Raw genomic sequence first — 12,713 nt, forward strand, 5'->3', positions numbered from 1 at the left:
TTCTTCGACCGCCAAGCACGCTTGCTCACGATCCAAGGCTGCCTTTCTTTCTTCGCGGTCTCGATCCAAGGTGGCGCATTGCGCCTCTTATTGTAGCATCATGTCCATCACCGACTTGACCGAAGCCTCCATAGGATTTGGTACAACTCGTAGCCTAGAAGGGGAAGGGGAAGGGTCGGAAAAAAATCCTCCTAGTGGGGAAAATTATTCGCACCTTCATGCAAAGTATCCATTCCGCTTTGGGTGATGACCATACACAGAGATCTTGGGTACTTAAGTTCTCGAGAAACTTGGGTTTTTAGCTTGCAATCGGTGTTTGAGAAGGCTTTTGTCTTACCCGAGCTCAACTCTTTCGTGCAGGCGCACCCTTTTGGCGGCCTTGCGCTCATACCAAAGTTACTTTTTACCACCTCACGTCGCGTGGTCCGCTCTCAATGAGTGACAAGAGGAACTAGGGGAGGCTGGACAAGCCCTTCTTTCTTGGGTTACCTGTAACTCTTCAAAAACACGATTAGGAATCGACACGCCCAAGTGGACTTGGGTTACGTCCGACCGCAACAAGCAAAAAATTTATTGTGGTTCTTTCCTTGAGTGATACAGAACACTGCCAAAGATCTGATACCAATGTAAGGTGCAGAAAAAGTGAATGTTGATCTTGCTCAAGATGACTGCTCCGAACTGTGTTAAAGGGTTCCTTTTACTTACGGAAGGAAGAGCCTTCCGTTTCTTTCAAGAGAGAATGCAATGATCACAAACAAAGTGAATGCTACTGTGAATGAAGGTGCTGAGACTGAGAAAGAGAGAGAGGAATACAACACCAGACGGTTCTCAAACCCTCTTCCAAGGGTCCCCCCTCTCTATGGAGAGAGAGGTCTATGCTATAGATTGCACAAATCGGGTACAATAGTCTAGATGCAATGGACTTACCAAAGATATCAACGACAATGATGACGAGGACGAGGACGAGGACGGCGAGCTGAAAACTGTTAATGTTAGGGCTGAAATACTGAAATTTGTAAAATGCGGACTTTCTGCTAATCTCTGACACTGTGTCCGTGAGGATGGTGATGGCGACGTTGCAACGACGATGCGTTGAAAACACAGATGTTGAAATCTGTAGACAGCGGGCTGAATCTGAAAACGCTGGCTGACTCGACGGTACGACGAGAATTTGATGTGGGTAGGTGAGATCTGTGAGGCTCGGGGCTAGATCTGTTGTGGCTAAGTGCTGAAAACTAAAAACAGTGATGTGCTAGACTCATCTGGCGATGGAATTTGCAAACGCCGTAGGCTTGATTTGCAAATTGAAAAACGCCAGGTTGATCTGAAGCAAAAACGCTAGAGGATCTGCATCTAAAAACACATCTGCTGCTGTTGACTGAAAACGCTATGCTGTCTTCTGTCGGTCTTGTTGAGGAGAGAACATTGCAAGTTGTTGGAGCTTCTTCCGTCTCCTCTGCTAAAAGGTGGTAGCGCTAGGTTTCTTTTATACAGCCTTAGCAATTTGCCCTACTCACTTTTCTAACAAAAGTCACTTATAAAATAATAAGTGAAAAATGGGTATTTTGGGAAAAAGGGTTCTATGCTCTGTAAAATGCTCATGATGGATACTGAATTTCATGCTGATGATCATGATGTGTGCAACCAGAGGACATGCAACTAATCTAAGTGCTTGGACATGCACGGCATACTCACAGGCTCACAAAGGTGTCAGAACACTTCCTAAGCTGCCTGAACCCTAGACTTGAGATAGCTTGTCCACATGCACATGGGGTTAGATGTGCACGTGACACTTAATGCACCCAACACACTCTCTCTCCACCCTCATTTGAAGGGAATCAACATGATTTATATCTAGAGGACATTTTGATCCTATATTTGCAGCAATTGTATTTAAGCCCCTTGAGTACCTTAGCATTTGTACATGAAAATACATTCGTAATGCTAACTGTATACTTTAAAATGATTTTTTGCACTTGTAAAGGTGGTGCCAATGCTATGTTAGAGAGAGAGAGAGAGAGATTCAAATCACTCTTAACACACAGTTCAGATGAAGATTTGAATTTATCCACAAGATACATTTTTGTGGAAGTCCAAGATGTATTATATTGGCACGATTTGAACTCAACCACAAACATCTCTACAGAAAATTTTCTTTTCCCTTTGTTGTGTTACTTTACGTCCGCCCAACAAGAAATAAAATTTTGAGAGTTCGTTGTTTACAGTCTCCTCCACTATGTCATGAGAAGTTGCAATAGGTTGCATTGCTCCCTTATTGTTATCATTCTCACAAGGTTGACGCCTTTATCCACTACATCCGCATCTATTATGACAACGTTGTTCGCCAAACTGCTGACTCTTTATCAATAGGTAAACAACAACTTCCAATGAAGTGAGAATGCTTGTACCAAAAGGAGATGATAAGCGACTGAGTGGAAATCATACACTTCACAACTAGAGTGTCGCTTAACAAGGACGACAATACAAGTACTCAGTTAGCTGCCTCGGTACCCATGAGGTTCGACAACAATTGTTATGAATGTGACACGACGAGAGAGGCTTGTGAGTGGCAGATAGGGGCAAGCAGTGCTCTTATAAGTATTTTGGACCCTTGTGTTGGAGTTCAAGTTGCCGGTGTTTAAACTAGTGGGTCGGAGTTCAAGGCACATGCATCTGGCAGGGAACCAATCAAACGTATCTAAAACACTATGGATGAGTGCACCAACCATTGTTGTTGGCCACATTATGGACATAATGTGTTTCAAAGTTCATTATCATGACGTGATGTGTTCATAGTTCACGAAGGGGGATTCTTGGATGTAGTGTGGTCTATAGTTCAATTTTCTATAAGGCAATCAATGCTCAAGATGGATTTCTTGTAAGATAAAAAGTTGAGGGTAGCAAAACCGAGGTGCACCTAGTTGGTGGCCACCTTTGGGGTGTCCATGGTGGCTTCTTCATCGACTTGATCTCACCATTTATGTCTACTATGAGTAATAGAGAGGGTGTCAAAGTTATGGCATCTCAAGTGAGTTGTCCAGTGTGATCCCATTACTTATTTTGGTTTTTAGGTATTTAATTTACTTATTTGTCAAAGTTTAGGCAGGGCAATTTACTTAGGTGGGTATATATATTTGTTTTCTCTCTCTCTCTCTCTCTCTCTCTCTCTCTCTCTCTCTCTCTCTCTCTCCCCCTGTTGGTCACTAGGCTTTTGCATTGTCGAATTTGACAAGAGTATATTTGGATACTGCCATGCATACATTCTAGAGAATCGTAGGAAGACCAAAAAGATCGGTTGTAGTGATATTAGAACCGAGCAGGACTCAATCTGCCCAAACCAGGGCTAGAAAAATACATTTCCCCTAACCAGTGAAAATAAGGGCAAACTCAAAATTCTCCAGGCTTTTAGGTCAAAATTTGAAGCTTTTGCCGGTAATTACACTATAATTTGTGTAAATTTCCCGGTTTTCTTAAAGGCAAGCTCGGGATTTTACAATTTCAGCTGGTTAAAATACATTGAACCCGGTTCTTTTCTAACACTGGCCTAAACAAGCAGCACACCAACATCCCCTCAACACTAAAGGACACGGGCAATTAAATTAAGCCCAAGCGGTGGGATCCACAATAGGGAAACTAGGACACACAGATCGGGACGCGCGCAACTGTAGGATGACCCAGAAGTAAACTAGGACACGAAAAGTGAACTTGGACAAGCAGGGAGCCTGTGCACGTTTACTTATCATGCATATGTTTCCCATCATGGTCAACATGTGCGCATGGGAGTCTTGGATAGCAAACAAGCCTTGCATGGCCCCCACCCCGGTTCAAATCTCGAGCGCGAGACCGGTTTTTTGAGTCCTTAAACATCCTTGAGATTCGTGCGCACGGCCCCCCACCATTGATCCCATTGCTTGGCCTCATTAAATTTCCGTGCCCTTTAGTGCTGAGGCTAGCATCCCTCAAATATATTCCTAACTCCCTTCTTCACTAAGGCTTGTTTAAAGGCATTTACCATGCATTAATGCACGAGGCTAATTGGTGTAGCCCCCTCAACAAATTATGGAAGAGGCACTGGACGGAAAAACGATGGGAGGGAGTCATAGAGAACATCTCAAAGCCAAGGTGGCCTCAATATATAAAGATATTTCTGTGAAAAGTGATGTGGGGTGCTTTGCCGACGGGCGTAAAGATACAAGAAAGAGGAATCGGGTCCGATCGTTGCTCGGGGTGCAAAATAGCTAGTGAAGACCTAGCCCACCTTTTCATGGGATGCCAAGTATTCAGTGGCATGGATGGAAAATATGCAAGTGGATGCAAAGGACATGGCAAATTAAGTTCTTCAAGACTGATTTGTTCTTTGGTAGTAACAGGTTGGGAAGTCCTGCTCTGCTTGTCTGCACTCAAATAATCAAGTACTACTTCTTTCACCATATTTGGCAAGCAAGGAACCGCCAGGTGTTTCAGGGGGATCTGACTGTGGCAAGCTTTTGTGAAATCATACAAGAGAGCAGAGTGACGATCCACAGGATTGGTGGCAAACAAGCCTCAAAGGACTGGTTTAAAACAATACATATCATGATGACATCTTGTAATAAGTAAAGCCTAGGAGTAGTTGTGGTTTCTCTGTCAAGCAGAAAACTTGTAATCCTTTGACCCTCAAGTTGGTGTATATTTCTGATGTTCTTAATACTATCCACTCACAATTGTGAGTTTTGCAAAAGAAAAAAAAGCTAAAACAAAAAAGAGAAAGAACTTGCAAAGGTGAACACCACCTTGGAAAAGGAGGTAGAAATTAGAATCTCAAACGATCTAACTTTTCTAGCTTTTCAAATGGAAAGAAAATGGAGGGAGAACCTCTTTGGGGAAAAAATGTTGCAAGGGAGTGCGAGACAAGTAGGAAGGCCACGTGGTCACATGCCAAGCTGTGTCTGGCTGGCTGCAACTCGTCCTTGACCGGTTACCGACAGTCTACCGTCTGCTACGGACAGGCACAAGCCGTACTAAGCCGAGTGGGGTGACCGGCTGGAAGAGGACGGCAATGTTACGGCATGTGTGGAGGTCTGGCGCGGAAACCGGTGTAGCCGGTGGACGAGAATCCCTCTTCCTAGATAGGCGGTCCATTGTGACGTGCTCGAAAACGCGCTCTTATGCAGAAAATGGTATCTGACTTATTTTAGTGGTTAAAAAAGGCCCTGAAATGTTTTCTGCTAGTATTTTAACTGGGAATGGCTATTTTTTTTATTTCTAGTGATTTTCGAAAATGGCATTTTCATCGTAAAGTGAACTGCCGCCTCCAAGGGGTTTGAAATTTTAGATTTTAGCAGGGGCTTTGGAATTTGGTCCCAGGTAGCTGAAAAGGTCGCGGCAAATGCATTTTGTTTGCTTTGGCGGCCAGAGCAGTTTTCCTGCTAAATGTCAGTTTTCTGTGGTGGCGATTGTGCAAAAGATGAGTGTAGCCCCAAATGCCCCCCAATGGCATAAACAGATAAGAGCAGTTTCACACACGAACAAAGCCCGTGCAGATACGCCCTAAGCAAGCTAGATCTTAACCCTCAGAGATGGAGGGGGACCTTGCGGATGGACGGGCATTGTTGCCTACATCCGGTTTCAAATGTGATTCCTTGGTTTGGAGGGTGGTCCAACCACCCTCCCATTGGACCACCCTCCCATGTAGCTCTTGCAAAACAAAGCTACATGTGACCCTGATGAAGATTGAGAGGGGCATCAATTTCAACATAGGTATCCGATAACTAAGCTCGCGTGATCACCTTCTTAGAAGACGTTGGAGAAAACATAAGATGAAAAGTAGTTTTTTTTTGGTCTGTTTTAACTTTTATTTTACTATTGCCTTTTTTGTGATCTTAATCGAGATTTATGCAAAGATTGAAGCATCAACGTCACATTGATCACAAGCAAGACAAAATGTTTCAACAGTAAAGTGAGATTGTGAGTGTATAATGGGTTGCAAAGAGGGCCTGGCCTTCCTTGTCATTTGAATCACTTTTACACTTTTTCCTGTGAGCTTCTCCTCACCAAGCTAACCACTTGTCAGTTGTCACTAAGTTTGTGTGTGTGTGTGTGTGTGTGAGAGAGAGAGAGAGAATGTGTGTGTGTTAGTGTGTTAAGAGAGCTCGTCCATAGGCCCTCTTAAGGCAGCAATGGAGGGCCTTAGCTTTTCGAGTGCCCCATAGCTTTGGCTTTTTGCAAATTGCAGCGAAGGTGGGATTGGCTTTGGCTGTTGCTATTTCCCTAAGGACTGCTCCAACGATCCCAGTACCCTCGAGTCCCCCACATTGTTGATATGCCTTTTAAACTGACTATTGCAAGTTATTTGTCGGATGTGTTAGGCGCCAACTTTCTTGGTTGAGAATGTGGGTCTTGAGTGATGAAGGTCCCCGAAGTGGAATGCCCTTTGCAAGGTCTATGGGGGAGCCCCAACTTTAAGTGCCACGCGGTCCCAACCATGGGATCAAGGGCTCTTGTGCAAAATCAAGGGTGCTCGCAGATCTCGTCTGTCGATAGATAAACCTTGGGATCTCGAGTTTAGTTTTTATGGTGGGGTCCACAAAAACTAAAGTTGAGATCCTGAGATTAGTTTCTATGTCGAGATTAACTTTACGGAGAAACACATCTATTTCAAGAAAGTGCAGACGCCCCATCCCCTCAAGCTAGTGGTGAGGGTTCAAATCGTGGCTAAGGAAGCGAGAGCATCCCGAGATTAGGATCCCTGTGGCCGATAAAAACTAAATTCCAGATCTCGAGATTAGGTTTTAAAAATCAAAACTTGAGATTTCGAGTTTAGTTTCACTAGATCGATGGTCCAAAGCGATCATTGTTTCACCTTTCACTTGGGACAATTGATCCCATGGTTAAGACCCCACGGCACTTAACGGGGAGGATGGGGTAGCCCCTTTAGCTCCAAGCGTCCATTTGTTGAGCATCCTTCACATTCATTAATACATCCTTCACATGCACCCACTAAATAAGAGCTGAGCCGCCCCAGCTTTAGTAGGTCTAGCAAAAAGTTGGTCGCACCCACACAGTGCTTGACATGCCTACGAAAACCTCGCTAAAAAGTGAAGCTTCATATCAAATCCTCATTGCCCATGGATTTGGAGAGTCAAGCTCCATCCTTGTTGTCCAGGAAAATAGCTTTAACAACCCCCCCCTCCCCCCTCTTTTCCCCCTTTTTCAAAGTGCTTATAGCAACGCTTGCTGCCAGCTTCGACTTTCATGCCTGCTCTCTAGGAATTACCAAATGTAGTAAATCCAATTCCCCCCCTCCCCCCCCGGTGCGACTCGGCTCTAACCCCTCTCTTCCCTTCTCTCTCTCTCTCTCTCCCCCCATACATTCTCTCAGATCAATACAGTTTGTTTCCTCGAGAGACTCTCTTCTCTAGTTCTCGCGAACACACACATAGGCTACGGCTCTCATGGAGGCAATGAATCTTTCTCTTTCTACATGTGCACGCAAGCATTGCTTTTGGCCCCCTCCCTCTCTCTCTCTCTCTCTCTTCACACGTATTCTCTCTCTACAACACTAAGACAAAGCAACGTGGGCTTGTGGAAGATGCTTCTCCTCCTCTGACTCCTCTCCTCTCTCTCTCTCTCTCTCTCTCTCTCTCTCGCACTTTTCTGTGTCGCTAGACGCAGAAATAATGAATGATAATCAACATCGACTTGGGTTACTCTTCTTATATTCTCTCTCTAAAATGAAGCCTCTACATATTGTCTACAGCAGTAATCAACATCAACTGGAGTTACTCTCTCTCTCTCTCTAGAGGCTATATCTAACACAGGACAGGAGCATTCTCTCTATATGCACAAGAGTCTGACAAGCTGGATTTCTACTCTTGCAGTCTCGCGCGCGTTCTCTCTCTCTCTCTCTCTCTCTCACCTACAGACAAGCCCAATTATCAATATAATAAGGGCACAATGGAGAAAGGGGTGAAGGAGGTGCAGTCCCTCCCCCCCCCTCCCCCCCCCCCCTCCCTCTCTTTAGGCCCTGCTGCAACAAGCCATCAATGACACATTGACTTCTTGGCTGCGTTCCCGTCCCGGGAGATCTCTCAATAAAAAAGCATCCCATTCTCCTGCTCGTTCTCCTCTCCTCCACGCTGTGGCAGGCCAGCGCCATTCCAGTGCCATACTGCCACTCTCTCTCTCTCTCACACACACACACACACTCACATCACTACTTACATCCACATTCTCTCACTACACTCACAATGCCCCCCCCTATAAGCCCCTGCGTCACCCTCTTCTTTGCTCTCCCCTTCCAAGATGCCTCCCCTCACCATTTCCCCCCCTGCATGCACCCCTTGTAGCAGAGCAATGTGCTTCATTGCCCTCCCCTGTTGCCTGCATTGACAAACTTCTCTCTTTTTGCTTACTCTCTCATTTCGTTGTTTTCCTCAGCTTGATTCTTTGCATTCATTTTTTAGCACCTCTGTGCTTTCCTGTCTACGTTACATTCATTTGACCCGGCGATCTTGGCGCAACTCAATTACATGCCATAGTACCATTTCACCTCATAATTAGGTAAATTGGATTGCATTCAAGCTTGCAATCTGATCATCTTGAGTCTCAGATTGCATTCAAGTTGGAGGCACATTCTTCACCTTCATCATGAATGTGAGTCGAGCTGGGCTCAAAGCAAATGTCTTCACCATTCTCGGTCTGTGGCTTCTTCTACTATGCCAAGGCGGCGCAACCAGGTACATTCTGTTTGATGTAGAGTCAGATTTGTTGTATCGCGAGCTATTGTCGGTGTCTTCACAAGTAAGCAAATCAAGGGTCTCTGGCATTCCACACTTTCAAGAGGCTCCCGCCTTTCGGAATGGTAAAGAGTGCCTTTCTACTCCAGGATCACTTGGGCCTCTCGAGCTTTGTGATTCCTTCGCCGTGCATATAGCAATGACATTGGATCTCACTTACATCAGGGGCTCGGTCGCAGCCATTTTATCCGTGGTCAAGCATGCTGCATGCCCTGAAAACATAGTTTTCCATTTCCTTGCAATGGGCCTTGAGAAGGAGTTGGGTGATATCATCAACTCGACATTCCCCTACTTGAAATTCAAAGTGTACCGGTTCGACGAAAGCTTGGTGAAAGACAAGATTTCCACATCAATAAGGGAGGCACTGGAGCAGCCTTTGAATTATGCAAGGACTTATATAGCTGATATCTTGCCTTCATGTGTAAAGAGGGTTATATATTTGGATTCTGATCTCATTGTGGTTGACGACATTGTAAAGCTGTGGGGAACAAGCCTAGGGCCGCATCCGTTGGGTGCACCAGAGTATTGCCATGCTAATTTCTCTCAATATTTCACCAACATGTTCTGGGCAGATCCGACATTGTCCGGAGTTTTCAAGGGAAGAAATCCATGTTACTTCAATACTGGGGTCATGGTGATGGACCTAGAAATGTGGAGGAAATGGGGTTTCTCAAAAGCTATCGAGGAGTGGATGGAGGTGCAGAGGGAGATAAGGATCTATGAGCTCGGCTCCCTCCCGCCTTTTCTTCTTGTGTTTGCAGGGGATGTGCAAGCTATCGAGCCTCGGTGGAATCAACATGGGCTTGGGGGTGATAATTTGAAAGGTCATTGTAGAAAATTGCATCCAGGGCCTGTCAGTCTCTTGCATTGGAGTGGAAAAGGCAAGCCATGGATAAGGTTAGATGCACAAACTGCTTGCCCTCTGGATAGTTTATGGGCTCCTTATGACTTGCTGCCTCAATAATATGTGAGAAAAGAGTTGACACCAGGCTATGTGAACATGTGAATAGTCGCACTCTCAGCAGCAGATGGGCGCAAATCCTACATGGATTTAGTATGCACATACCTTGCATTCTATGCTATAGTCAACGAACGGTCGATCATGCGGGCGCTCATACCCGATGAATGCCTTTGCTTGGGCCGGTGCTTGCATTTCCTCAATGCAAGAAAGTAAATTCTACGAGCGTAACACTGTGACTATCACCTCGCAATGTTTGCGTCAGCATTATCTCCATGTAGGTGTGATGTACCTCCGGCGACGATATGTGTAGGAATGGCACGCCCCTGTCTTCACCTCTACATTAGTAGGTGGACAATTTTAACATTCAATTGCATAAGGTCATCTGTTGAAGATGTGATCCATGCACCTACATACTGAAGCTGGAGGTATACTGAAAGAGCTTGCCGACATCGGATGTCGTAGTTGATTGCACACTATCATTCAATTGATACCAGCTATAAATAGCCTGGGTTTAGGTCTATAATAAAATGGCCACGATTGTAAAAGCCATTATTATATATGTCTTCAGAGCAGAAAATACCATCAGTAATCAAATTGTGCGACGAAATAAATACGGAATGGATATCTATTTTTCAGGTCAAAGTTTCTTGTATGAAGTTCTCTTTGGTGGCATTCTCGTCTATCATAATCCTGTGCAAGAGCAAACAGGCTAAGTATGCCTTGGCAGCATCTTTACATTCGTAGCGGGTGATGCGAAGTGAGCATTGTTCAATGGCACTGGCAATGTTGCTCAATTCAAATATGTGTATAGAATGAGCTATATATATTTGGTTAGAAGTTTCTAGGCTATGAAGCTAGTCGAAGGTGCCAGAAGTCTCTCAATAATGTGCCTGTAGCATCTCGGTGTAGCGCGCGAGATGCTTGTATGGGAGATGCTACCGGCACTACAAGCATCTAGAATATTTCGTGATGGTGGCATATTCTTTGGAATCTAGAATACTCCACTAACTACCGGAATGTTCCCATGTGGCACATGTACTTATGCCAACAGCTAGAAAATGCATTCAAGTCTTTGGTGTATATAAGTATGATACCTTGGAAGAGGCTTGTAAACCTTGAATCTTGACAGCAATGGCGAGCCTTCGGCCGCAAGAGAGAGCTCCCTCGGCACATCTGCCATCTCCTCTGTGGACTGGAGGGCTTCTGGACCTCCATCCTTGAGCTAATTTCTCTTTGCCTTCGCACTCTGGCGGAGCTCTTGGTGCTTACAGACAGGCCTTTGAAAGGAAATTAATGAGACAGATGGTCGTATTAAGCACGCATTCTCCAAGGATCGAGAATGTCGACCGCCATGAGAGACTGGGGTGGGAGACAAGCCTCTTACCTGATATGGAGGAGGCATCACCCCCTCGGTCCTCCTGCCTTCTCTTCTCGTCGAGAAACAGGACGACGATTATCTGCTTGAAAGTCCTTCAACAAACCTCGCTGTGCAATAGCATCCCTTAATTAAGTTAATAAACGAAAGAAAAAAAGGGTCTTGTCTCGTCTAGGAATGGAGGATATTGTTCAATTCCCACTCTGAACATACGAGTGTGAGACCCGTCCTAGGGACCGAAGGGGAGAGAGAGTGTTTAAGTAGAAGACGAAGCTCTTCGTTTGGATTCCCATGCGGCGAACGCATAAAACTCCAATATTTTTAGGATGTTCACCGTCTTTTGGTATATTGTAAGACATGTGGTGGCTATTTTTTACCATGAAATAGATCAACTAGGCTCTCTATATTTGAATTAGATCAACAAGGCTCACAATTTGGCCAAGCCGAATGAAAGCTCAACAAGATAACAAACAAAGTCATGCCACGTCTTCAAGGGTGGAGGAGGTGCCACTCAAAAAAATCCCAACACAAGAAGTGATAGGTTACTTCTTTGTCCCTCATCCTCCATAGAAAGACTTAAAAGCTATCAAAAGATATGAAGGCACTTGCAAACTTGTTTAGATAGATTCTGCATCTTCATCCTCAAAACAAGCTATTACAAGGGAGTCAATGGATGTTTCGCAGCTCCGTGGTATGTCTCTTTCGTTGGTCTCCAAAGTTCTTTTGTGATACTAAGGCGAATCAGTTTCTTGTTTGGCCCTCTTATGCAATATCGTAGGTGTGGGGCTTCACAAGACTTCAATTTTAGATGGTATTTAAATTTCTTATGGAGCTTGACTTCTCCAATGTGCTCCTGTGAAAATCTTCATCCAAAGGATGATGATGCTTGCTTCTTCCACTACTAGTTAGGTTCAAATTCCTTTTAAATGCTTGTTTCCATGATGAGTGTCAAGACCATCTTGTGAAGGATTGCCCAAGCAACACAGGCACGAGAACAATACAATGTTGTCCCCTCAAGTTCAAGAGGAGATTAACAAGCCCTTGCCAAAGAATGTCGTCTCTCCTTCCACTACTTTGTAGTCCTCACAAGAAGAGCGAGAAAAAATTCGCTCTCCTACTTTTCCCTGATGAGATAGACATGGAGTGGAGGGTGACTCTCCATCTCCAGTGTAAATGTAAACATGGTGACTAGTTTTGAACATGAAATGGATCAAAAGGGTATGTTAGTTGTATTCCTAAAATCAACTTTGTCAACCCCAATTGAAGCTTAACAATATAACAAACAAATTTACATCGTTTCTTCTCCACAAATGGAGGAGATCCCACCTTAAAGAAACCTCTAAGAGCATGCCCAAGAAATTTCTTCACACTCCATGTGTAAACTTCGTTGTTTTGTAAACAAGTATCAACAAACTTCAACAAAAACTCCTTTACTTCAATACATACGTCTTCAAAAAACATTGTGTGCTTTGGCTTCAATTTGTGAAAGTATGCTTTTAGCAAGTTCATCGAGATCCAAAAACGTTAGTTCCATGTTATTTGTGCAAAGGGAAAATTCACTGCTTAATGCACTTTGGACTTCAGGCCACCACACTCATAA

General features: G+C 44.4%; 1 pseudogene; it reads left to right on the forward strand.

Moving 5' to 3' along the window:
• Positions 1–7,840: 7,840 nt before the first annotated feature.
• On the forward strand, positions 7,841–12,329 carry LOC147421130 (putative galacturonosyltransferase-like 6 pseudogene; annotated as a pseudogene).
• The last annotated feature ends 384 nt before the right edge of the window (positions 12,330–12,713 follow it).

Source organism: Adiantum capillus-veneris, chromosome 28, assembly GCF_014529385.1.
Source record: "Adiantum capillus-veneris isolate H3 chromosome 28, ASM1452938v2, whole genome shotgun sequence".
NCBI lineage: Eukaryota > Viridiplantae > Streptophyta > Polypodiopsida > Polypodiales > Pteridaceae > Adiantum > Adiantum capillus-veneris.